Below are 27342 nucleotides of genomic sequence, written 5' to 3'. Positions count from 1 at the left end.
GCTAACATTTTTTGCTGGGGCTGAACTGAGATCCTCTCAATCTCTGCCTCCTAAGTAGGTAGGATTATAGGCATGATTCACCAAGCCCAGTATTACAGAATGAATTTTAAAATATGACTCAATTATATGGTATCTGTAAGAAATTCACTTTAAGATGTTTCATACAAACATTACTGAAAAGAAAACAGGAGTGGCTATGTTAGCATCAAATAAGGTAGATTTTAGGGCAAAAAACAATGACCAGGGACAGAGCCTGACATTTTATGACAAAACGTCAGCCCACTGAGAATACATAAGAATCGTAAACATGTATGCACTAAACAACAGAGCTACGAAACACATAAAGCAAAAAATGATGAAACTGCCAGGCATGATGTGATATCCCAGCGCTTGGGAGGCTGAGGCAGAGCAAGACAAATTTGAGACCAGTCTGGACTACAGAGCGAAACACTGTCTCAAAAAAAAAAAAAAAATCAAAGGCTGAGGTTAGCTCAGTGGTAGAGCACTTGCTTAACATGCACAAGGCCTGGGTTCACCCCCAACACTACACACTCACACTCACTCACACACACAAAGTGAAAGAACTGAACATATCCCAACAGAGGCCGCAAAACAAACCTCAATGGTCTTCTAGAAATTAACATCACAGAGAGGGTCCTCTGACAACAATGAATTCGAAGTAGGAATCAATAACAGAAGAAAAGAGAAAAATCTCCAGGTATTTGGAAATGAAACAGCATACTTACATAGAATCTGTGGGTAAAATACACCCACCCACCCCACTCCGGCCCGAAATGTTAAAAATACATTGAACAGAATGAAAGTGAAATACAACATGCCAAAACTTAGGGGATACAGAAAAGGCAGTGGTGAGAAGAATTTATAGTTTTTAATTAATACATTAGAAAAGGAGAAAGTTTCAAATCAATCACCTAAACTCAAACCTTGAGATGTGGGGAAAAGAGGCACAAAACAAACCTGAAAAAAGGAGGAAGAAGAAACTAATAAAGGTAAAAACAGAGATGAATGAAATTGGCAACGAACTGGGCACCCGTGACTCACTCCTATAATCCCAGCTACTCAGAAGGCAGAGATCAGGAAGATCATGGTTCCAAGCCAACCCAGGCAAATAGTTCATGAAACCCTACTCAAAAAATACCCAACACGAAAAAGGGCTGGTAGAGTGGCTCAAGGTGTAGGCCCTGAGTTCAAACCCCAGCTCGGCAAAAAGAAAAAAAAAATTGACTTCAAAGAAAAGCAGTGAAAATAAGAGTTTAAAAGACCAATAATGTTAGCTGGACACCAGTGGCCCAGGCAAATAAGTTTGTGAGACTCCAACTCAACAGAAAAAAGCTTGGTGTGGTGATGCACAACAAAGCAAGGGGGGAAACCTAAAAACTAGGAGGAGCATGGTCCCAGTCCAGGCCAGCATAGGCAAAAAACAAGACCCTATCTCAAAGATAACTAGAGTAAAAAAAGGCTGGAGGTATGGCTCGAGTGGTAGAGCACCTACCTAGCAAGCAGGAAGCTCTGAGTTCAAATTCCAGTACCACCAAAAAAAGCCCCAATGATACTGGCAAGGCTTTAATACAGTAACAAAAAAAAGAAGACACAAATTACTGCTACCAAGAATGAAATGGAGTGTCACTATGACCTTATATTATCTACATAAATTTGACAACTTAGATGAAATGAAATAACTCTTTGAAAAAATGCAAAGTACCACAATTTACTCAATATTTTAAAAATAATCTAAAGAGTTCTATTGAGGAAATGTAGCTCTTCATCTTAAAACTCCCAAAAGAGAAATCTCTAGGCTTCTAGGGTGTAAGTAGGGAGCTCTATCAAGTCTTAAAGTAAGAATTCACTGCTTGTCCTCAGTTTTTGTTTATATTTTATTATGGTTGTCCAAGGGTACATTGTGACATTTGCCAAAGTTCTTACAATATATCATAGTTGAATTCATCCCGTCTGTCATTCTTCTTTATCCCCCCCCAGCCCATTCCTGGAAGTTTCACCAGGTCTCATTTTTCCATTTTCATATATAAGTACCTATTATTTCCACCATGTTCACCCTCTTACACCCTCCTTGTACCAACCCCCAGACAGGACCTGTTTTACCTTCCTGTTCTGTTTTTGAAAAATGACATTTTTGTTTTACAGCAAGTCTTTTTTTTTTTTTTTTTGGTGGGACTGGGGTTTGAACTCAGGGTTTCAGCACCTTGAATGCAGGTGTTTTACGGTTTGAGCCACACCTCCTGCTCAAGACACTTTTCTTTGTATAAGATAGCTGATGCAGGAAAAACTGAAACTAGATCCATGTATATCACCCTATACCAAGATTAACTCAAAATGGATCAAGGATCTTAATATCAGACCCCAAACTCTTAAGTTGATACAAGAAAGAGTAGGAAATACTCTGGACTTAGTAGGTATAGGTAAGAACTTTCTCAATGAAACCCCAGCAGCACAGCAACTAAGAGATAGCATAGATAAATGGGACCTCATAAAACTAAAAAGCTTCTGTTCATCAAAAGAAATGGTCTCTAAACTGAAGAGAACACCCACAGAGTGGGAGAAAATATTTGCCAACTATACATCAGACAAAGGACTGATAATCAGAATATACAGGGAAGTTAAAAAACTAAATTCTCCCAAAACTAATGAACCAATAAAGAAATGGGCAAGTGAACTAAACAGAACTTTCTCAAAAGAAGAAATTCAAATGGCCAAAAAACACATGAAAAAATGCTCACCATCCCTAGCAATAAAGGAAATGCAAATTAAAACCACACTAAGATTCCACCTCACCCCTGTTAGAATAGCCATCATCAGCAACACCACCAACAACAGGTGTTGGTGAGGATGCGGGGGAAAAAGGAACCCTCTTACACTGCTGGTGGGAATGTAAACTAGTACAACCACTCTGGAAAAAAATTTGGAGGCTACTTAAAACACTAAACATTGATCTACCATTTGATCCAGCAATACCATTCTTGGGGATATACCCAAAAGACTGTGACACAGGTTACTCCAGAGGCACCTGCACACCCATGTTTATTGTGGCACTACTCACAATAGCCAAGTTATGGAAACAGCCAAGATGCCCTAACACTGACGAATGGATTAAGAAAATGTGGTATCTATACACAATGGAATTTTATGCAGCCATGAAGAAGAACAAAATGTTATCATTCGCTGGTAAATGGATGGAATTGGAGAACATCATTCTGAGCGAGGTTAGCCTGGGCCAAAAGACCAAAAATCGTGTGTTCTCCCTCATATGCGGACATTAGATCAAGGGCAAACACAACAAAGGGATTGGACTTTGATCACATGATAAAAGTGAGAGCACACAAGGAAGGTATGAGGATAGGTAAGACACCTAAAAAACCAGATAGCATTTGTTGCCCTCAACGCAGAGAAACTAAAGCAGATACCTTAAAGCAACTGAGGCCAATAGGAGAAGGGGACCAGGAACTAGAGAAAAGGTTAGTTCGAGAAGAATTAACCTAGAAGGTAACACCCACGTACAGGAAATTAATGCGAGTCAACTCCCTGTATAGCTATCCTTATCTCAACCAGGAACACTTGTTCCTTCCTATTACTGCTTATACTCTCTCTTCAACAAAATTGGAAATAAGGGCAAAATAGTTTCTGCTGGGTATTGAGGGGGTGGGGGGGGAGAAGGAGAGGGCGGAGTGGGTGGTAAGGGAGGGGGTGGGGGCAGGGGGGAGAAATGACCCAAGCCTTGTATGCACTTATGAATAATAAAACAATTTAAAAAATAAAAAAAAAGAAGAATTAACTTAGAAGGTAACACCCACGCACAGGAAATCAATGTGAGTCAATGCCCTGTATAGCTATCCTTATCTCAACCAGCAAAAACCCTTGTTCCTTCCTATTAATGCTTATACTCTCTCTACAACAAAATTAGAGATAAGGGCAGAATAGTTTCTGCTGGGTATTGAGGGGTAAGGGGGGGGTAAGGGGGGGTAAGGGAGGGTAAGGGAGGGAGTGGTGGAAAGGGGGGAGAAATTATCCAAACATTGCATGCACATATGAATAAAATAAAAATTTTGAAAAAACAAGATGAAAGACAGAAAAAAAGAAACATTGTATGCACATATGAATAAAATAAAAATTAAAAAAAACATTATAAAGGTTATGTATGAAAAAAAAGATAGCTGATGCAGGCAGTTTCCTTGTGATATTTCTGTGTATATATGTATTATAACCCAAATTGGCTCATTCCCTCTATTTTTCTTCTTTTTATCTTAGTCCCCTTATGATAATTTCAACAGGTTTAAAAATTCTATATCCATTCTTGTACAGAGAGTTCATCAACCATATTCATCTTCTTAACTTCCTTCTTTTACCCTCCCTCTCTCATTTGTGATCTCCCCTTAGTCAGACCCATTTCTTATAATACTGCTTATGTTTGTATTGGGCCTATATACCACAGAAAACATGCAGCCTTCGGCCTTCTGCACCTGGCTAACTTCACTTAAGATGATGTTCTCCAGTTCCATCCATTTACCTGCAATTGGCAAAATTTCATCCTTCTTTTGTCAGTACTGGGGTTTGAACTCAGGGCCTCATACTTGCTAGGCAGGGACTCTACCAATTGAGTCACTCCACCGGTTCATTCTTCTTTATGGCTGAATAAAATTCCATTGCATATAAATATCATGATTTCTTAATCCATTCGTCAGTTATGGGGTATCTTGGCTGTTTCTATAGCTTGGCTATTGTGACTGCTTGTCCTCTACATAACAGGAAGGAGAAACAATTTCTAATCTGTTTGAGGCAGCTAAAATTACCCTGATACCAACACCAGACAAAGATAGCACAAAAAATAGAAAAATCACAGTTTCATGTGCCTCATGAATACAGATAACAAAAATCTTTAACAAAATCTTAGCACACAGAATTCAGCAATACATAAAAGTAATTATACATATGTTCAGGTAATATTTATTCCTGAGATGAAAGGCTGGTGAAACATTCTAGAAGCAATCAGTATCATCCACCATATTAACCAGAGAAAGAAAAATCACATAGTCCTATCAGTTGATGCAAAAGAAGCATTTAACAAATGTTTATTTTTTTTTAACCATAGTTGTGATAAAAATAAAGGAAAAACTTTGTCAACTTGATAAATAGAATCTACAAAATACTCATGGCTACACATGGCTGACATGATCTTTAAGTGTGAAAATGAACAGTTTTCCCTTCAAAATTGGAAGCTAGGCAAACGTACCTGCTCTCGCCACTCTTATTCAAGTAGTGCTAGCCAATGCAATAAGGCAAAAAAAAGGAAATAAAATATAGATAGACAGGAAAGGGGGAAATAAACTCCAACTTAGACTCAGTTTTTTAATATTCCACTCACTCACAACACAGATCATTTCTGAACCCCAAAGTCTGGGGATTTCTCCCCATCAGCAAGCAAGCAACCAATTCTACAGCAGACACTTGCTGAGTGACCTCTAATCCATTCAGTTCTGACGCCGTCTAGCTGGAGATAGCATCAGATCCCACAGGCTGAGTCTCAGTTCTGAGACTGCCCTTGCCCCCACACACTTCAGATGCCAATGACAAACTACAGACTTAGGGTTGTCTCTCCTGTGCTTCTGAGTGGCTGGCTACAACTCCCACAACCACCACCTTGGGTTTAATTAATTTGCTCGAGCAGTTCACAGAACTCAGGGAATTGCTTATTTTCATTATCAGTGAAACAAAGGGTTTTGCAAAGGGCACGAATGAAGACATGTATAGGGTGAGGTACGGGAAGAGGAATGTTGTCATGCTCCCTTCCAGGAACTTCTACAAGGTCAGCTATCCGGAAACTCTCAAAACCCTGCCTTTGGATCCCTATGGAGAGCTCATGCTAACAGCCAGGTGCAAGGCCTGTCTGTCCGGATTCTTCTTACCCTCTCTCTGCAAATGTGATACAGGACCCCTCCTGAAATGGAGTTCTTATCATCTAGAAATTCTACTGTCTGTGGCTTGTTTTAGGGAGAATAAGGAGCAGATAAAAGGGGACCAGGAGGAGAGAGAAAGAGACAGAGGAGAGAGAGAGAGAGAGAGAGAGAGAGAGAGAGAGAGAGAAAGAGAGAGAGAGACTTTGCCTTATGGGGCTTGTTTCTGAGGTTTCAATCCCCCATCATGATTCTAGTCACATAGGAAAGAGCAGAGGCTCTGGGAGTAATGATCCATGAACTACAGATAAAAACCAAAATTTTTATCATAATACCACACTCTGTTTGTAAATGACAATATTCTTTACATAGAAACCCCCAAGGAATCTACAAAAACAAATAAATAAACCCTCCTAGAATAAGTGAATTTTGTAAGGTTTTAGGAAATAAGATAAACATCTGAAAATTGATTATATTTCTATACACTAGCAATAAACATAAGCAAATACAACACCATTTAAAATTGCTCAAAGTTTGCTGGGTGCTGATAGCTCACACCTGTAATCCTAGCTACTCAGGAGGCAGAGATTAGGAGGGTCTTGGTTTGAGGACAGCCCAGGCAGAAAGTTAGCAAGTCCCCATTTCAATAAACTGGGCATGGTGGAACACTTCTGTAATCCCAGCTGTGTGGGAGGCATAGATAGGAGAACAGCTGTCCGAGGCTGACCTGGGCAAACTGTGGGAGCCTTTGTGAAAAATAACTAAAACAGAAAGAGCTGGAGGCAGAGCTCAAATGGGAGAGTATTTGTTCAGCAGTCATAGGGCCCTGAGTTTAAAACCCATTACTAAAAGAAATTGCTCAAAATATGAACTACTGGTTCACACTACTAGTGTGGTGATTCATGCCTGTAATCCCAGCTACTTGGAAAGCAGAGATCGGAGGATACAGATTTGAGGCCAGCCCAGGGAAAAAAGTGAGACTACCCCTCCCCAACAAATACATCAGGGCTGACACGTGCCTGTAATCCCAACTACTCAGGAAGCAGAGGTAGGAGTCTCTCTATCCAATTATCCAAGGCCAGCCAGGGCAAAAGTGAGATGCCAACTTAAAAAAAAAAAAAAAGCTTAAAAACAAGTGACTCAAATAGCAATTGTATAGCAAGTGTGAGGCCCTGAGATCAAACCCGAGCCAGTACTGCCAAAACAAAAGAAGGAAGGAAGGAAAGAGAGAGAGAGAGAGAAGGAGGGAGGAAGGGAGAGAAAAAGGGAAGGAGAGGGAGGGAGGAAGGAAGAAAGGAAGACATAGGCATAACTTCAAATCACATAGAATTTGAACATGAAAACCACACAATGCAGATGGGAGAAAAATGGTTTTTCTATTGCTACAACAACCTGAATTAAATCTCCAAGAGATTGTGCTGCGGGAAAAGAGCAAACTCCAAAAGCTTCTGCACTCTAGGATTTCATTTGGACCCCTGTAACACTGTGAAATGAAGAAGTCATAGACATGGGGGATGGTACCAATGTCAGCATGTCATGAACTACAATTTTGCAAGATGTCACTATTGGCAGGAGCTGGGTGAATGGGACAAGGGACCTCTCTGTGTTATTTCTTATGACTGCATGTGAATTTGCCTTTATCCCAAAATGAAGAGTTCAATTTAAAAAAAAAATGTTAAGTGCACTCTAGGCAGAAATGTGTAATTTGGTTCATGCAGAACAAATCTGAACCATTCAAACTGTTCGCTTCACTGTAAGTCTGTCTAGCAATAAATCAGCATTTGTATTTTTAATAAATTGTAAAGTGTGGGGCCACCCTCAGAGAGTTCCACCAGGAAGGAGCTCAAAAGCAGGACCTAGGGTGGGCGTGGTGGTACACACCTGTAATCCCAACACAAGGGAAGGAGGCAGAGGCAAGAGGATTGCAAGTTCTAGGCTGAATTTGTGTTCCTTTGTGCTCAGTCCTGCTCCTCCCTCTAGTGTCTACACTCCTAATCCCCCCATCTGCTGTCCTGGGACTGAGCAGGGGGTCGGGTCTGCCTTTCTCCTAGGAGCCCCCCAGCACCCTGAATGATGCATGGCCCATTTGCTCCCCACAGAGGCTCCTTGTCCTGCACAAGGGGCTATGTAGACATGGCCACCTCCTAACCATCCTACCCCATCCCCTAACAAGGACATCCTAGTGGAAGACCTATTTGTCTTCTGTCCTCTGTCCTCAGCACACTCTGTCTGGTGTCGTTGCCAAAGACATGAATCGCAACAGAGTTCTGTGCATTTCCACACACCCGGGGTGTTGGCTGGCTGTCAGTCAGGGGGAACCTGTTGGGGAGGCTGGGAGGCTGGGAGGCTGGGAGGCTGGGAGACGCTTCTTCGAATCCAAGGGCTGCACACTCTGCCTGGTTCCTAGAATCCCCAGCTACACCCTGTGCACCTCGGAGCCAGGTGGACAGGGCATGCAGGAGAGTGGCCCCTGTGGCAGGGGTGGGGGTGTCACCCCTTGGAGCCAGCAATTTGCCTTTTAATTTGTGGTCATGGCCGGTGAGTGTGGAAACCATGACTTGCATGGGACTCGGTTGCTGGAGTTGCTTCACGACTCTGTCCTCACTCATCTGCCACCTTTTGGGGCTCATTGGTCCTCCATCTCTCCTCAACTGGTCCCTCAGGGCCACACAGGCCATCTGCAGCCTCCTGCATGACACAATCACTCCCTGGTGATCTATTGCAACTAGATTATTTTACAGAAATCATAGACTCCGCCACAAGACTGCACAGGTCTGTCGCCATAAGTGCACACAGGGGCTCTTACGCTCCTCAGCTTGACCAGGGCTCCCCCTGCCTGGCTCTACTGGCCCTGCTGTCAGGAGGCAGAGATCAGGAGGATCATGGTTCAAAGCCAGCCAGGCAAATAGTTCAAGAGAGTCTATCTAGAGAAAAATCCTTCACCAAAAAGGGCTGGTGGAGTGGCTCAAGGTGTAGGTCCTGAGTTCAAACTCCAGTACCACACACACACACACACACACACACACACAAAAACTTCAGCCAGGAGCTAGTGCCTCACACCTGTAATCCTAGCTACTCAGGAGGCAGAGATCAGAAGGGTGTGGTTCAAAGCCAGCCAGGCAAATAGTTCAAGAGACCCTATCTCTAAAACACCCCTCACAAAAACTGTTGGAGGTGTGGCTCAAGTGGTAGAACACCTACCTACCAAGTATGAGTCCCTGAGTTCAAACCCCAGTGCTGCCAAAAAAAAAAAGAGGTGGGATCTTTAAGATCTGCTCATGGATTAATAAATAAATGGATTAACAGGTTAATAGGTTCTCTTGCGTGTGGGCGTGTTACAAAAGCCAGTTTGACTGTCCCTTGAAGTGTCTCTCTCTAGATACAATGCCCTGCATGGTCTTAGCACTCTGCACAGTGGTCCCCCACCCACCAAAAAGGCACCAGTGCTACACCCTTGACCTTGACCTTGGACCTCCCAATCTCCAGCTGTGAATTGGACAAACCTCCTGCTTTGTGGGACACACTGCTTTTTGGACATGTCTTGGTCCCCAACACATTAGCCTTGGGGGTTGGAGACCCCGTTGGGCACACTCCATCAGAGACTGGGAGGTCTCTTACATGGAGCCCTGCCCTCGGCTCCTGAACTGTTCTCAAGGCTAAACCCAGGTCTGGTTCTCGAGCTGATGCCCTTGGCCATTGGGGGTCTTTCTGCTGCTGCTCTGGGTAGCCTCCCCACCCCACAGGCACTCTCTGTTGTCCAGCTTGCAACCTGCAGCCTTCCAGGTGTGGCCACATGTCCTCTTTTGTTCGGGCAATGCTGCCTGGACTCTGTCACCTCCTCTCCTTCTCTCACAGGCTGTGGGTGGTCAGGAGCCAAATTATAGGAAGTGAAGCAATCGTGGGGGGGCCGACGTGGGTGCTCCCTTTGTGTGAGGATCACAGAGGAAGAACATAAGTAGAGACAGACAGGGACCTGTGCACCACCCTCCAGCAGCAAGTTCAGATTTGGTGCCATACAAAACCGTGTCGCCCCCCCCAGCATGGCTGGACATAGGAGGTGACTGGCCAGATGCAGATGGGGCCTTGTGTGAGTGGGGAGACTTCCAGTCCAACATAGGCAATTCCTGCTTAACCAGGTGTTCTGATGCGGTGTAGCCTATCAAGTGTGCATGGGAGGCTTGTCCACAGCCCAGTCCTTAGAAGTCATTGGTCAGATCTAGAGAACCCTGTGTCCTCAGGGTCAGGTAGAAACCTTCTAGAGCATGGCAGGGAAGAGGCATCCTGGCAGTGCAGAGCCACGCTTGGCAGAGTCTTGGGTTGGTGGCCTGTGTGAGTCCTGTGGCAATTCTTCTTTTTATATAGTGCTGGGGATGACACCCAGGGCCCCACACATGCTAGGAACGTGCTCAACACTGAGTCACAAGTCCAGCCCCAGGTTCTGTGGCTTTTCCCTGACCATGACTGAAGGTCATGCAGAAGGTTGGGTGTCTGGAGTGTTCGGGTGCTACCCTGCCAGCTCCCCACAGGGCCACAACCTCCTTTCTTGGTGGCCAGAGACCTTTGATAGTCATGGAACCATGGTCTTCGAGAATATAAAGAGAAGGAAAGTTCAGATCGCTTCTTAAGCCCTTTACCTCATTTCGCTCTATTTCCTCTCTCATGCACTCTGTGTAAACTTGCACAGTACTGCCGCTACTATTGCTGTTGTGATCCTAGTTATATTAGTCCCGGATCATTGGCGGTGTCGCCATCCTTCACCTCACAAAGCCGCAGTGTGATTCTCCTAAGAACAAGTAGTGCTCTGCTCAAGAATTAAATACACAAAATTTAACATTGACATAATCTTTTTTTGTTGTTTTTCAAACTGCCTCCAGCTACTCAGGAGGCAGAGGGAGGAGGATTGTGTTCTGAGGCCGAACCTGGGGAAAAGTGTGAGACCCCTCTCTAAAAACAAACTAAAGCAAAAAAGTCTTGGGGTATGACTCAAGTCATAGAGCGTTTGCTCTGAGTTTAATCCCTAGGACTGCCAATAAAAAGGATGATAGATAGATAGATAGATAGATAGATAATAGATGATAGATAGACAGACAGATAGATAGATACTCCAGACGGAAATGCCCCCTTACCCATAAGGAACACATTCCCAACCCTCATAGATGCCTGCTATATCAGACAGTCCCATCTGCAATGTGACTGTTTTTTCCTATGTATACAGGTATATGCATACCTGTAATAAAGTTTCATTTCTAAACTAGGCACAATAAGAAATTAACAATAAAGTAAAAATAGAACAATTATAAAAATTTGCACTGCAATGGTTACTTACGAATTATTAAGTCGTAAGTTTCTGGAATTTTCCATTCAGCATTTTGAGACCACAGTTGACTGGCGGTAACAGAAACCTCAGCTATGCAGGATGCTACTGTATTCAAATTTCTCCAATTGCACCAATCACGCTCTTCCTAGTCATTTGTTTCAAGTCCAGGACCCCTCCCCCACACACACATTTTGTCCTCATGTACCTGGACGTGACCCCGGGCTCTTCCTGTCTCCCCTGAGCACACAGGCCACCTGTTCTGCCTGACCTTGGCCATTTCTCCAGTGATGCAGAGCACACCTGCACTTGATGGTTGATACCGTGCTCTTCTCAGAGCCCAGAATGCTCCTGGGCTCAGGTGGCATCCTAGGTATCTCCACCTGTGTCATTAACAAGGGAGCCGAGAGAGAAACTCCAAGGCTGAGCAAATCGTCCCAACAACCTTTCACCCAGCGGCTCCCTGGCACCTGCTGTCCATTCTTGCCCGAGTCGGTTATTGCTGCAGTGATGGCGAGATAATGGCTTTTCACTGCCTTTGTTTCTTCTGCATTTCACAGCTGCAGTTCCGCTGGCAACCCCAGTTTCCTGCTCACTTGCATACACCAGGTGCTCTGTGACTTACAGCCTTACCTCTGAGGCTCCTTCTGGGGCCTCCAGAATGGCTCCAGTGTCCCTTGGACAAGTCCTCGTGGGTTTTTTTAGCACTTCCTTGCTGAAAAACCTGGTGCTTCAGGAAGTTCTGGGCTCAATGTGCTTTTGATCCTGTGCCTTGGAGTCAGCCTCAGTCCGAGGAGACCACCTTATCAAGAGCAGAGTGCTGCCTTGGTGCCAAGACCTAGGGGCGAACTGTGATCCTTTCTACTGGGGTGCCATCCAGATCCAAAGAAAAGCATATTCTTACATATAATTGTTGTGATAATATACATATATAACTGCACAATTACTAATAATTATATTTTAAATGCAATCAGATTGTGGTAGCCTATTAATTGTTTCTATATGGTTAATTATACTAATAGATAAAGGTAATTAATTATAACTATATATAATTAGTGTATAATTAATGATATCACTGCTACATCTAGTCGTACCCCAGCCTGGCGGGTTCCTCCTTGTGTTCACCTGTCCACACCTTCAGATGCTCCTCCCGAGAGAATCTGAACATCTGACTGTATCACTGTGGTCATCATCTACAGAGTCCCCAAACACACAGGCCCCTTCTGGAATTGCTGTACTCATACCACTGGAACTCACACCTGCTATGATTTGTTTGCCATTCTTTTCTCAAGGCTGAGTCTATAATCAAAGTATTGTGTTTAAAACTTACTTGGAAAAAATCATCAACAAAGTTTTTTTTTTAATTTCAAAAGCTGAACATTGTGTCACATATCTATAATCCCAGCACTTGGGAGGCTGAGGCAGGAGGATCTTGATTTTGAGGTGTCTGGGCTACTGTAGTGAGACCCTGTTGAAAGGAAAGAAAGAGAAAGAGAGGACAGGAGAGAAGAGGAGAGGAGAAGAGAAGAGAAGAAGACAGAAGAAGAGATGAGAAAAGAGAAAAGAACAATACACACGAGGAAAAAATTAAATTGAACAAACAAATCCCAAATTTTACAAAACTAAATTCAATCCACAGAAACAAAGTTACTTGGACTTGTCCTTTGTTTTCTTCTATGTGGAATATGGTTAGCTTTGGCTTTCTATTAATACTCACTTTTATGTTTCTCTCTCCATGATTCTTATTTTAATTTTATTTACAACTATGAGAAATAAAACAGGGCTGGTGGAGTGGCTCAAGTGGTAGAGCACCTGCCTGGCAAGCATGAGGCCCTGAGTTCAAACCCCAGTACCACCAAAAATAAACAAAACAAGATCCAAACTCAGAGCTATACAAGAGGTCATACCTCCCCCTCTCCCACCTTGCCCTCTTCCATTCCCATTACACATCTACTTTCTTTTTTTTCCCGGTGTTTTGAGACAGAGACTTGCTAGGTGGCTCGAACTCTGGATCCTCCTGGCTCTGGTGGTTATCCTCCCTGGTTTCTTTGGTCAACATGTGCATCATGTGTATGGTTTTATACATATATATAAATATAGTCATATGCACTTAACAATGTTTTCGCAATGACCCCATATCCAATGGCGGTCCCATAGGTTATATCACCTACTATAATCATAGCCATCTTAGTTTGTATTGGTGTGCTGGATGATGTTTGCACCACAACAAAACCACAATGTGGAATTCCTATGCAATTGATCCCATAGTCAAGGGATGTGTGCCTGTGGTTTTTTTTCACTGTCCTGGGGTTTGAACTCAGGGCCTCATGCTTGCTAGGCAGACACTCTACAGCTTGAACAACTCCTCCAGCTCCTATATTCCTACTTGTCTTTCTCACAAAAAGGAATCCCGCCACTTCTGATCTTTTTGTGTTTCATCTGTTTATTCATTTATTTCTGATTTTTTGAGATCTCACTTGCTATGTAGCCCAGTCTGACCTAGAAGTTGAGCTCCTCCTGCCTCGCTTCCCAAGGACTGGGATTAAAGGTGTGAACCACCATACCCAACCAGATATGTATGGGGAGTTCTGAGCCCCGTTAGAAAGCCTCTCCCACCTCCAGGTGGCACAGGACTCCATTCTTGCTTTTTTCATTTGTAACGTCAAATCTTGTTAGATGGAAAGGATGCATCTAATTTATTTTTTTCTAAATGGTTTCCCAGTTGTCCCAGTGTCATGACCTTTAAATAGTTCATCTTTTCTCCCAGTGATCTGAAATGACACTTCTGTTAAAGGCTGTCTCTGAATGAACTTGGGACAGTTTTCAAATTTTCTATAGCCAAGGTCTGAATGTCCCCCTCAGAAACTCTGGTGAAAATTAATCCCCAAATTCATATGTTAACGCTATTTGGAAGTTGGTCCTTTGAGACATATCTAGTATTAAATGATGGCAGGGTTTCATAAGGACATTATGGAAGGAGGAAGAGAGACCTGAGCAAGCATGCTTGCTCTCACCATTGGATGAGCTCTGCCATGTTAGGATGCAGCAGCAAGAAAGCCCTCACTGGATGCTCCCACCGTGCTCTTGGACTCCCACCCACCTGAATGTATTTATGAGCAAAATAAATCTCTATTCTTCATAAATTACCCAGTCTCAGGCATTTTTTTTGTAGCAACAAAAGATGAACCAAGATGTAAACTAATGCTGTCCCATAAAAAATAGAATTCAAGCTACACATAATTTATTTTTAGTTTTCTGATCATCATATCGTATTAGCTTTCCATGATTGTAACAAGTTACCTGAGATAATCAACTTACAAAGAGAAAAGGTTTGGTTCCTCAGCTCATATGAATTGACTTGCAGAAAAGCAATGTGTTTTCTAGGAAGAAAATGCAAGAGCCGGCCCCAGGAATGGAGGTTGCAGATCCAGAAGAACCTGGCTTTCTGGAGAAGGAAACAGCACTCCAGAGAGAGACTCTACTCAGTGGGAGGATTTCCTGCCCCTGGTCTCACTGTACCTCACTGTGACCCACAAAAGCTCTTCCAGGGGCATTGATTGAGTGCTAGAGGGCTATCCAGCGTAAGGCCCTGAGTTCAATGTCTGTATCACAAAGCCTTGAGTCCCTCGAAGATGAAGAGTTGAGACAGAAGTCTTTATTTTCCTAAGAATGAGACTTGAGATCTATTTTCTTCTACTGAGAGACAGACAGACAGACAGACAGACAGACAGAGGGGATTGTGGCTCACAATTTCAGCGTTTCCAGTGCACGACCTATTGCTTTGGGCCGATGGCAAGGCTGCACATCATTGCAGGAGCGAATGTTAGAGCAGAACTGCTTACCTTGTGGTCAAGACGAAAAGAGAGGAAGAAGAAGGGGCCAGGGTCCTCCCTTCCCCTTCAAGGGCATGTCCCCTTGACCTGAGGTCCTCCCACTAGGTTTCACCAACTCCCAATAGTATTACTCTGGCAGGGGAACGAGTCATTGACTTCTGGAACATTCAAGAGCCAAACCACCAGCTTACTCAGGAGGCAGAGAACCCTGGGGAAATGGTTTTCGAAACCCTATCTTGAAAATACCAAACACAGAACAGAGTTGGTGGAGTGGCTCAAGTGGTAGAATGCCTGCCTAGCAAGCATGAGGCTCAGAGTTCAAAGCCCAGTACTGTCATAAAAAAAAAAAAAATGCAAACTATCATGGACACTGAAGAAGAGAAAGGTGAAATTCATTTTCATACTTTTAAACTTTACATATGCAAAATATGATCGTTTCAGCATACAGTCAATGCACACAGATGACTAATTAGGCAGCACACACACATTTGTCCCCAGGGTTGGAGATATGTTGTATGTGGACCAGCGACCTCCCAGGTGCTCAGCAGCTGTGTATGGCTCACGGCCACCAGGATGGACATGTAGCACTGTGCCATTTGTCTTTCTGGCCCAGTGTTTGGACTGGCACCGCCTTGCAGCAATTACCAAGCTGGTAGAGGGTGGCTGTGTGGCCCTTGTCCTTCCCTAGGGGAGGCCTATTTTGCTAAAGGCTGGTGCCTCCCTCCCCAGAGAATGTTCAAATTCTCCAGAAGGAAACGGTTTATTGAAGTCCCAACAGCAGCAGCTGGCATTTTAACAAGAAAGCAGAAGAAATTTCCATTTCTTTGGAAATTCGATCTAGGAAAATTGGTCTCTCTCATTCTGCTAACAGAAGTCTGTTCATCCGTCAGAGACTGTCAAATGACTTCTTTTGAATAGTGAATTTTCCTCTGCTTCTCAGATCTCCAGCTGGCTTCTTAGTAACTTATTTCAAAATGTTCCAAAAGGTAAAAAAAAAAAAGTAAAAAAATAAATAAAACTAGAAAGAAGTAATATAGTACCTTGCCTTCCTCAGGGAAGGGCCAGCCTTGGGCTGCTGGCCTATAATTTGTGAATCAAACAGACTGTGTTTTTCTTTTAAGATTTTTGCATTAGGGCTAACATTCCAGCGTTTGAACTAAGTCGATTTTAATTGCTTTGATATGAACTTTCCCTTTTCCTGCTTCTTCTACTTCACTCCTTTCGAAGTAGGTAATCCTTCTCTTTCTGGCTGGGGGTTTGTGCTCTGGGGCCACTGGCAACGCCTGCTACTCTGAATTCCAGGGACTGAGCAAAGCTGCTTGCTGTGGCCACAGGGACACCACACGCTGCTGGACTCCTGCACAGAAGCTGTGTGAGGTTAAAAGGGACCAAATAAACACAGTCGCTTCCTTCCCGCCAACCTGGAACACTTCTCCCCATTGTGCAGCAGGGCAGGCCCCCCAATCTGTCTAAGAAGCTGTTTTTGTTGAAGACCTGGCTTCTCCTGCTGAACCCCCACCCTGCGGTGGGGTGTAAGTGTCCCCAAGCCTTTGGCTCTTTTGATTTGGTTTGGGTTCCTGAAACAATTTGTTTTTGTTTTTGTTTTTTTTTAACTTTTTCCACTAGGTAACAGAGTCTCAATTTTCAAAGTTCCAGAAGCATCAAAAGGTTGGTGCATGGTTGCTCCTGCCCACTCACCTAATGCCCTCTCTGTCACCCACAGTTGTGCAGCCCCTTGGTGTTCTTCCAGGGTGTCTTATGCAAGCATAAGGGCATGCTTGCATGTTGCATTTATTCATAAACACTGCTCCTGTTGTCACCCTTTTAGTACACACAGCAGCATGCTATATCCATATATATCTATATCTGTCTATATCTATCTATCTACTATCTATCTATCTATCTATCTATCTATCAATCTATCTATCTATCTCCATGGCTAGCAAGGTTTCTGTGGTTTTTTTTTTTTGGTTTTTTGTTTTTTTGGCAGCACTGGGGTTTGAACTCAGAGCCTCATGCTTGCTAGTCAGTTGCTCTTACCTCTTGAACCACTCCGCCAGCCCTTCTTTTGTGATGGTTTTTTTTTGAGATAGGGTCTCATAACCTATTTGCCCTGGTTGGCTTTGAACCATGATCCTCCTGATCTCTGCCTCCTGAGTAGCTAGGATTATAGGCGTGAATCACTGGCACCCAGCTTGTTTGATTAATTTTCAATTATTTTAAAAATTGGTGGTGCTGGAGGCATGGCTGGAGTGGTAGAATGCCTTTCTACAACAAGGGCACAAGGCCCTGAGTTCAAACCCCATTATTATCCAAAAAAAACAACAAAACACTGATGGTTGTGCACGCTTGTAATCCCAGCTACTGAGGAGGTGGAGTTAGGAGGATCACAGTCAAAAAATGCTTGACCTATCTAAAAACAAGCTAAAAGCAAAGGACTAGGGGCATGACTGAAATGACAGAGCCCTTGCACGGGGCCCTAGGTTCAATCCCCAGTACCACAAAAGATGTTGTAGCAAAAATGTACATTATAGAAGCTTGTCATTGTAACCACAGTGTGGTTCCGTGGTGTTGAGTACCTTCGTGTTGTGTTCAACAAACACCATCATCGCTCTCCACAGCTCTTTTCATCAGCCCTATTAAACACCAGCTCCTCCTCCCCTGTTCCCAGTCCCTACTACTTTCTGTCCCTGAAGGCGTGACCACTCTTGGTTCCTCTTCTAAGTGGAGCCATAAAGTCTTTTTGGAGACTGGCTTCTTTCACTTAGGATAATGGCTTCAGGGTTCATCTGTGTTAAAGGAGGTGTCAGAATTCTATAGCATGTGAATTATATTTCAGTTCTAAATGTTTTGGAGCCAGTGGTGATCAATGCATAAGCTGAATAATCTGAAGACTTTTGAGTACTAAGCTTAAGAATCATCTTAATAAAAGTGTCATTTTTACAGAGGCTTGGGATGTGACTCAGCGGTAGAACACTTGGTTAGCATGTGCAAGACCCCGAGTTCGAGCCTAAGCACCATCAAATGTAAATAAATAACGGTGAGCCCTCGGTGGCATGACGGGAAAGGGCTTGTGGCACTCGTAGTGTGCTCAAGAGAAGGTGAAGAAATGTGCTAGCCTGAGCACTGGGGTGGAGGGAGAAAGTAAGACCTGGAGAGAGAGCCTGGTCCCTGCGTGTTCACGATCAAGCCCTCTCATGACACCCGAGGGGCCCCCATTGCAGTGTGGAGGGTAAGTGTGGGACCAGACCATAGGAGGGTGGCGCTGGGTGGTGCTACAAGCTGAATTATGTCCCCTGTGTTGACATCCTACCCTGGTACCTAAGAATATGGTTGTGTTTGAAGGCAGGATCTTCAAATGGGTAATTAAGTTAAAATGACATTGTGGGGGACCTCACTCAAGGTGACCAGTGCCCTCGTAAGGAGAAGAAATCTAGACACAGACACACACAGAGGGAAGACCGTGTGAAGACACAAGGGAAGCCAGCTATCCACAGGCCAAGGAGAGAGACCTCTGGAGAACCCAACCCTGCCCACACCTGGATCTTGGACTTCTCACCTCCAGAGTGGAGAGACAATAAAGAAATGTCTGTGTTACTTTGCTATGGCAGCCCCACGATGTTAGCTTTCAGGGTTGCTTCAGGAGTGACATGAGCAGGATTTGATTCCCTTTTAGGGCAGAAATCACCAGGACTTGCTGACATTGAGGTGTTTATTTGAGCAAATGGTGAGTGAACTGTCACCAGTGGGACAGGCCTGTCCATGGAGGGTGCTTGGCCTATCTGATGGTCACAGTGGCTGCCAGTGGCTATCTAGTGTTCTGGGTTAAAGACACAGCCACCCAGAAGTGAGAACTGCCAGTCCTCACCAGTGCTCAAGGCCTGCAGCCTCCTTTGTGGGCTCTGGTGTTTGGGGGTGTTTTTTGTTTCTTTGCTTTTGTCAGTGCTGGGGATTAAACCCAGGGCTTCAAGCATGCTAGGCCAGTGCTCTACCACTGTGCTGTATCCCCAACCCAGCCTGCAGGCCTTTTTTCAATGGATAGCACCCCAAACTAAAGCAAGTGAAAAACCAAAATCAAGAGAAGTCCTTGGTCAGTGTCTGTGTGGGGTTGCCCTGTACATGTGCCAGGCAGCTGCAGGGAGCAACAGGCTAGGTGCCTGCTCTCCAGATGCAGCTCACTTGACAGAAAGCCAAACGTACAGGTGACACATGGAAAAGCCATGCAGCAATGGTGCAAGGGTGCGACCTGTTCAGCAGGCCATCCAGGCTGAGCGAGCCTAGGAAGGACCAGTCTCCAGAGGACAGGGACAAGCCTGTACATAGGCCCTGGGGTGGGACAGGGTGTGGTCTGCAATGACCTGTGATCATGGGGAAGGAGATGGAAAGTACCACCAGGAGATGGTCGCACCAGGAGACCCTGGGGGTGACAGCTTGGGGTGTCCCTCACCACTGTTCCCCCATGCCTGGGTTGGACCCAAGCTGCCAGGCCCTTGGCAGAAGCAGTACAGCCTCTTGACTGGGGTGTGGACAGCTGGATCCTCTGTCCACAGTGATTTCTTAGGGACTTCCTTGGATGTGTGTTGAGGGGAGGAGGGGGGCGTCTACACAGGAAAATCGCTGAGTGGCCTCTAGAGCCCCAGCCAAACCAAACGCCCTTGTTTCTGTAGGGTTTTCTTTCCCAGTCAGAGTGGGGCTGGCGGGGCTTTGGCAACCCCTCTGCCAGCAACCCACATCGCCTGGCTTTCCTCCTTCCTCCCTGAGTCTTGTCACCTTCCACCCTACACCCTAAACATGTCCCCAGTAGGCTCCAGGCACCTACACAGCTCCACTCAGATCTCTGCACACCTGCCTCAGAGGCATCTCGAGGTCATAGGCCAAGGGACACCTGACTGTTCTGCTCACCAGCCAAATGTCCTGTCATCTGCCTTTCCTCTGCCATCACATCTGGTGCTGCACAGGTGTGACCACACACTTGGGATTGGTCTCTCTTCTTCTGCATGGCCCACCATCAGATCTGGGGAGTTCCCACCATCGCCCACCCCAGTCCATTCCACCCTGTCATTCAGAGACAGCCTCATGTAAATTATCCCGTCTGTAGGACAGAGACTTCAAAGACTGACACACCCGCCCCTCAAAGCAAAGGATGAGGTTTCACAGATTGTATTTTTCAGAGATGGCCAAGCTCTTCTGCAACCTTGATATTCCCTCTGGAGTCTGGCTGAGTTTAGACTCTGTATGAAAACAACAGACTTCAAAACTGGGCACCTGTGGCTCACGCCTGTAATCCTAGCTACTCAAGAAGCAGAGAGCAGGAGGACTGTGGTTCAAAGCCAGTCTGCACATATAGTTCCCAAGACTCTATCTCGAAAAAATCCATCACAAGAAAGGGTTGGTGGAGTGGCTCAAGGTGTAGGCCCTGAGTTCAAATCCCAGAACTACAAAAAAAAAAAAACCCCAAAAAACAGAATTCAGCATCACTGCTGCTTGCTGAGCTCCTGAGGCCAGGGCAGACTGTATACTGAGCACTGCCTTGTGCGCTGGGGCCCTCGCATCAGAGTCTTGAAGCTCTTGTGTTTTCAGGATGCCAGGCTAACTCACTTGCAGAGATGGTTTCCAGGCTAGCCCACCTTCAAAGAGGATATGAAGAAGCCCTAAGACTTCTGACCTACAGAAAACACGATAGATAATGCAATGATTTTTTGGCCTGGGACTTGATATGGATAGCCCAGGTTTGCCTTGAATTCTCAATCTACCTGTCTCAGTCTCCTGAGTGTTGGGATTACAGGCATGCACCACCACTCCAGGCCGAATATATCCAAAACCAGAACATCTGTTTCTCCAAAGATAACCACTTTTAAAATGAAAATCAAGCCATTGTTTGGAAGAAAAAATTTCAGTGAATATAGTTGACATTGAACTTCTACCCAGAATATATAAAGAAATTCTGTAAATCAATAATGAAACATTTTAATGGGTAAAAGTTTTGATGGACGTTTCACAAAAGAGTCACAAATGACCTATAAACACTGAAGAAATCCTTAGCATCATTAGGCATTGAGGAAATGAAATTAAAACTGCAGTGAGAGACTGCAGTGGTAGAGCACCTGCCTATCAAGCATGAAGCCCTGAGTTCAAACCCCAGTACTGCCGATAATAGTGAGTATAATAATAATTATTATTATGCAGTGAGATACCCTGATGTGCCCATCAGAGCCAACAAAATAAAAGACTAACAAGTGTTGATGAGAACGCAGGACAAGTGTGAACCTCATACACCACGGATGTGAATGCCACATGGTATGATTACAGCTTCTTATAAAATTAGATATATACCTTCAATGATTCAGCCATTCTAGTCTTAAGTCTATATGCAAAATAAAAGGAAATGTACATCCAAATATTTACAGGCCCGTGCTCATAGCAGCTGCATTTGTCATAGCCAAAACCTAAAAGCAACCAAATGTCTATCCACAGATGAATGGATAAACAAATTGTAGTATATCTACACAATGGAATATTACTTAGCAGGAAAAATGAATCAACTATTGATACATTTAACACCATGTGAACCTCATAGTAATTGCACTAAGTTAAAGAAGTCAGATTTTTTGGAGAATAGGAGGGCAGGACAGGTCTTGCCTGGGAGGGGGGTGGGATAGGCGGGAGGGAGGGGGAAGTAGAGGTGTGGGAGGGTGAATATGGTGCATGTACCATGTACACATGTATGTAAGTGGGAAAATGAGCCTGTTGAAACTATTCCAGGAATAAGGAAGGGGGATAAAGGAGAATGGTGGCGGGGTGAATTCAAGTATGATGTATTTGACATATTGTAAGAAACTTTGTAAATGCCACAATGTACCCCACCAAGTACAACAATAAAAATAAATTAAAAAAAAGAAATCAGAGGTTTTTTTAAAGTATAATCCCCTTCGTATGATCTAAAGGAGGAAAATTAACCTGTGGTGGTAGGATGTAGATCAATGGTTGTCTGGTCTGGGGTCGGGGTGTGTAGTGATAGAGTTGACAAGGCAGGAACTCCAGAACCATTTTCTGGTAACAAAAACAAAGCATTGATTTGGCTTTTGGTTACATGAGTCTATACATTTGTCAAAATTCATTGAGTTTAGCGCCTCATTTACACCTATTTTAGAGCATGTAAATTTCACCTTAATAAAATCGTGTAAAACAAAAAAGTTAATGTGTGGCCAATCTGTGGCAAATGAGTTAAAATAACAATGACAGTTATCCTAATCCCTTTGCCTTTCCACGTAAATTTTAGAACAGGCTTGAAGCTATTTGAGCGCATGTAAAAAAGTCTTGTTGGGATTTTTATATATATTTTTTTACAGTGTTTTTAGGCAAAATTATTTAATGTCAATAAAATATTTAATAATTTTACATGTTTTGGTTGGTTTTACTGCACATCGACATCACCTTTAAAGTTGATTTTTCTTCCAGGATAGCCCTCTTTAAAAGATGCTTAATCCAGTTGTCCTGAGGACCTGTGGGATTTAATTTCCTGAAGCAATTTATTGTTCAGTCATTTTTAGAGTAGATGGACCTTCCTGGATCTCAAGTGCTGACACCCCATTTCATCAATGAGTTCAGATCATATTCATTCCTATTACACACTAAGGATATGTGGATTTCTGCCAATACCTAAGGTAAACAACATATATATGTATATATATTAGCAGTTCTTTCAAACTTTGTAACTGTCTTGTAGTTACTTCCCACAGACCTAAGAAATGGCCCTTTGAGTAAAGCAAAACCACACAATTACTGTATGAGGCGTTTCCAACGATGTGTGGCTATAGTACAGAAGCCCCATCGGGATAGACCTCAATGGGATTTTTATATTTTGGTAGCTAGGATTTTGATAGAGATGTATTCAGCTGGAGGATAATTGGCACTTAGCAATGTTCATCTGCACTTTATTATTCTCAGCATACAAATTCTATTAGATTTATAGCTAAGTGTTTCACGTTTCGAGAGATTGTAAATAACACTGTATTTTAAATTTTGGGTTCCATGTGTTCGTGGCTAGCTGATAAAAATGCAATTGTTTTTTGTATGTTGATCATACATACATGACTGGGATTTGAACTCAGGACTTTGCACTTGCAAAGGAGGTGCTCCACTGCTTGAGCCGCACCTTCAGCCCATTTCACTTTAGTTATTTTGGAGATGAGGTCTCCAGAACGATGCCCGGGCTGGCCTCAAACCACAGTCCTCCTGTCTCAGCCTCCCAAGTAGCTAGGACTGCAGACATGAACCACTGATGCCCACCAATCTTGTACTCTTGAACAAACAGCCTCTCCGATCTCAAGACCGATTCATAATTATAATAATTAGAAGGGCATCATCAGAGGGACACACAAGTCAATGAATCAGAACAAAAAACCCAGAAATCGAACTATGGGAACATGCCCAGGTGGTTTTTAACAAAAGTTTAAAAGTCGTTTGTCACGGTTTGAATGTGTGCCCCCACGGTTTCGTGTGTTGGAAGCTTGGTCCCCAGTGTGGTGATGTTAAGAGATCGTGGGATCTTTAAGAGCTGGGGCTACTGTGAGAAGTAGTTAGGTTATTGAGGGTGCTGCCCGCAGAAAGAATTGATGTGGTTCTCATGGACCCTGGTTATTTCTGGGGAGAGGTTGTTATAAAAGAGTGGGCCTCACTCCTCCCTGTACCTGGCTTCCTGGCTTGCCTGATCTCCCTTTTATACACACACTCTTCGTCTGCCATGAGGTCCTCACCAATGGTCAAATCCATGGAGCCACCTGATCTTGGATTCTCATCCTCCAAAACTGTCAGCTATGTAAACCTCTTTTCTTTATAAAGTATCCAGCCTCAGGTATTTTGTTATAATAACAGAAATGAATTAATACACAACAAAGGAAAGACACAACAAATTGTGCTAAAGCAGTTGGACTCCATAGGCAAACCAAAATAAAAATCTCACATCTACTGCAAAAATTAACTCAGAATGGAGGTATAGACAGCCACTCTAGAAAACAGTTTGACACTTTCCTAAAAACCTAAACACGCAACTATCATATGATCCAGCAATTGCAATCCTGGATATTTATCCCAGAGAAATAGTTTTGTATTCACACAAAGATCTGTGCATGAGGCTGGGATGCAGCTCAGTGGTAGAGCACATTCTTTAGGTACTCACGGCCCTGGGTTCCATCACCAGCACCAAAGAAAAAAGACCTGTATATGAATATAAGTAGCAGCTTTGTCTGTAATAGCTAGCAACTGGAAATGACCCTGATGTCTTTTAATGGGTGAAGGGTTAAACAAAGTCTGGTCACCCAGTAATAAAAGGAACTATGGGCACATACCCAGCAACCTCCATGAATCGCCTGAGAAGTATGTTGAGTGAAAAGAAGCCAATCCCACAAGGTTGCATGCTGGATGGCTCCACTCGTGTAACATTCACAAAATGGCAAAATTATAGAAATGGAAATTGCCAGTGATTGAGGACAGAGCTGAGGGAAGTGGACATAGCTATAAGCCACAAGGGCTAGGTCTTTGTGCTTATGACATCTTTTCTCCATCTCACCTGCATCAAAGACATTTTCTGGGTTGTGGTATCATGAGGTTATATTACAGTTCTCAAAATGGCACCATTGGAGAAAACTTGGTGAATGATACATGGACTCTCTTTCTAGTATTTCTTACAACTCCATCTCAAAGTTCAGATTTAATTTCTTTTACTGGTGGGACTGGAGTTTGAACTCAGCACTTCACGCTTGCAAAGCAGGCGCTCTACCACTTGAGCCACACCTCCGGTCCATTTTGCTCTGCTTATTTTGGAGATGGGGGGTCTTGTGAACTATTTGCCTGGGCTGGCCTCGAACTTTACTCTTCCCAAGTAGCTAGGATTACAAGCATGAGCCACTTGGTGCCCAGCTAAGGGTGAGTTTTAATATTACATAAACCCGGATGATGGCTTAATCAAAGTATCATGCAATTCTACCAGAAGGCAGGCCACACCAGAAGTTAGACTGAGTGTGGTAGAGACAAGGAGTTGCAGAGTTAAATCCTCACCCTTTGGATTGGTGAAACAACACATAATATTAAAGTTATTTGCCACCAACTGTCTCCCTCTTTCAAAGTGCTCACAGTCCTGTATTTCACAGTCTGCAGCACCATATTGGACAGATAATAAACAGATAACTAGACACGTGCATCTGAATATAGATAAATAACAGATCATATAATATACTAGAGGTTTTGTGACAAGTTTTCAAAGATCCCAGTGAAGACTAAAGTTGACAGAACCTTTTCTCTGTGTGGCACTTTCCTAAGAACAGAAACTCTTTTTGGGGGACAGTACTGGGGTTTGAACTCAGGACCTCATACTTGCTAGGCAGGCTCTCTTACCTCTTGAGCCATTCCGCCAGCTCTAAGCACAGCAACACTTACCCCTTTTGGACCCTACTGTACCCAAGAGTCCAGGATTTGCTGGCATCCCAAGTTATAGCTGAGGGACTGAGCTGAGGTCTGCAGCTAAGCACATGACACAAGAGGCTCTGAGCCCCTTCCCTTAGCATGTATACCAAAGCCTCCTCAGGTGGAATGACCTGGACACTTTCAGACCTGGTGGCTGTCCCAAGGGGTTGGGGTGGGGAGGAAGGTGGAGGGTCCATGCCTGTGCATGGTGCCAAGCCCTAAACTCATGGTTTGGGCCATGTGCAACCTTTCTCACCATCCAGTGCAGTGCTGCAATTTTACATTGCTGACCCTTGCTGGTCTCTTTAGGGGATCTGGGGAATGGAACCGATGGTTTATAACGCCCTCAGTGCTTGCACCTGTGGGCCTTTTGTTTTCCTTTTGGTTACCTTTCCTCTTTGGTATACAATCCTTCAAATAACAACAAGGAATATCTCATTTACGAAGAACACATGAACCAGGCGAATTTTCAAAATGTGTGGCATTGTGATAGCCATGAAGTCCCAGGGTCAAGTCCAGAGCCAGCTGACACGAAGGATGGCATCTGCTACAGAGACAGAGATGGAGCCAGGCAGAAGTTCTGGGCAGGACACTGCCTGGCAGAGCTTCTGGCTACAGATGGTAGGCTCAGCTGCTAGCCATTGGGCTTGTGCATCTTTTTTGTTTTCTGGAGATCGTATGGAGGCCTGCCATGACTTTCCTTGTGCCTGGAATTTCTATACACCTGTTAGAATTTGCCTCTTCTTGCCTAGACAAATATGCCAGTGGGGTTGATGCTATCCCAGGCAGGGCCAGCATGCTGGATGAGAGGGGAAGAGGTGACTAGTGTGGCCAGAGAAAGTCTGAACTCCAGCACTGAGCATCCCATGGCATCTGGGCTAGTCTCACTTATCACTGCAGGACTTGGCCAAGATGGTGGCCGAGGACCCTTCTCGTCCTCCAAGATACTACGCCCCACACCACAAAGTTAAGTGAAGCTAAGAACAGCTCACACATGAGGAAGGAGAGAGACCAAGAAGTGACAAGGAGAAGGATGAACACTAACAGAGAACTCCTTGCATGGAACAGTTAGCAGATGACGCCCGACCAAGCCCAAGGCCTGGCCATTGGGACAGGGACTTGAGCAGGGATGACACAGTGTCTGTCCACAAGAGGACAACCCCTGGTTCCAAGGAACCTCCCTAAGTGCTGGGATCCAAGCAGTCCACTTTTCACCCAGACACAGAGGCCACCCATGTGTTTTCTTCCATTTGTCCTCAGTGGAGCTCTCATCACTGTAGGAGTGACAGGGTAAAGACCCAGTCTTCTTCATGACTTATTCGGAAGCAGCTCTGAATGGATGCAGAACTTAGATGATTTTCAGAAGGTTGTGGCTCCCCAAATGCAGATATTAAAATCCTCCCCAGGCAAGAGTGTGAGGAGGTAATAAGCATGGGGCCCTGGTGAAAAGGATCAAAGCCTGTGGTTCTGTGATATGTAATTTTGGTTTTCTTTTTTGGTGGGACTGTGGTTTGAACTCAGGGCCTCAGACTTGCAAAGCAGGTATTCTATCACTCGAGCCTTATCTCTAGTCCATTTTGCTCTAGTTATTTTGGAGATGGGGGGGGGTCTCATGAACTATTTGCCCAGGCTGTTCTTGAACCTCAATCTTCCAACTCTCAGCCTAACACGTAGTTAGGATTACAAACATGAGCCATAAGCTCCTGGCTGAATTTTGGCTTTTCTCCATAGTTCCTTGCTTGTAACTCTGTCCCTAGGGCAGTTCATAGAAGTTAGAATTTCTTCCCTTGAAGCCCCGCATTCTAGAGGG

At 44.1% G+C, this 27342-nt stretch overlaps 1 long non-coding RNA gene and 2 other non-coding genes across 4 annotated transcripts in view; 1 reads left to right on the top strand and 2 right to left on the bottom strand.

Annotated features, from left to right (window-relative positions):
- Positions 1-27342, bottom strand: part of LOC141418808 (uncharacterized) — a 54346-nt gene that overhangs the window by 18387 nt on the left and 8617 nt on the right. The gene's annotated exons all lie outside the window — the stretch shown is intronic.
- On the top strand, positions 13024-13096 carry Trnaa-ggc (transfer RNA alanine (anticodon GGC)). The gene has a single exon. It is a non-coding gene; the product is annotated as a tRNA-Ala (tRNA).
- Positions 22785-22918, bottom strand: LOC141419103 (small nucleolar RNA SNORA18). The gene has a single exon (XR_012443767.1). It is a non-coding gene; the product is annotated as a small nucleolar RNA SNORA18 (small nucleolar RNA).

The sequence above is a fragment of the Castor canadensis genome, chromosome 18 (genome assembly GCF_047511655.1).
Source record: "Castor canadensis chromosome 18, mCasCan1.hap1v2, whole genome shotgun sequence".
Taxonomy (NCBI): Eukaryota; Metazoa; Chordata; class Mammalia; order Rodentia; family Castoridae; genus Castor; species Castor canadensis.
This window is presented reverse-complemented; position numbering and strand designations above follow the sequence as displayed.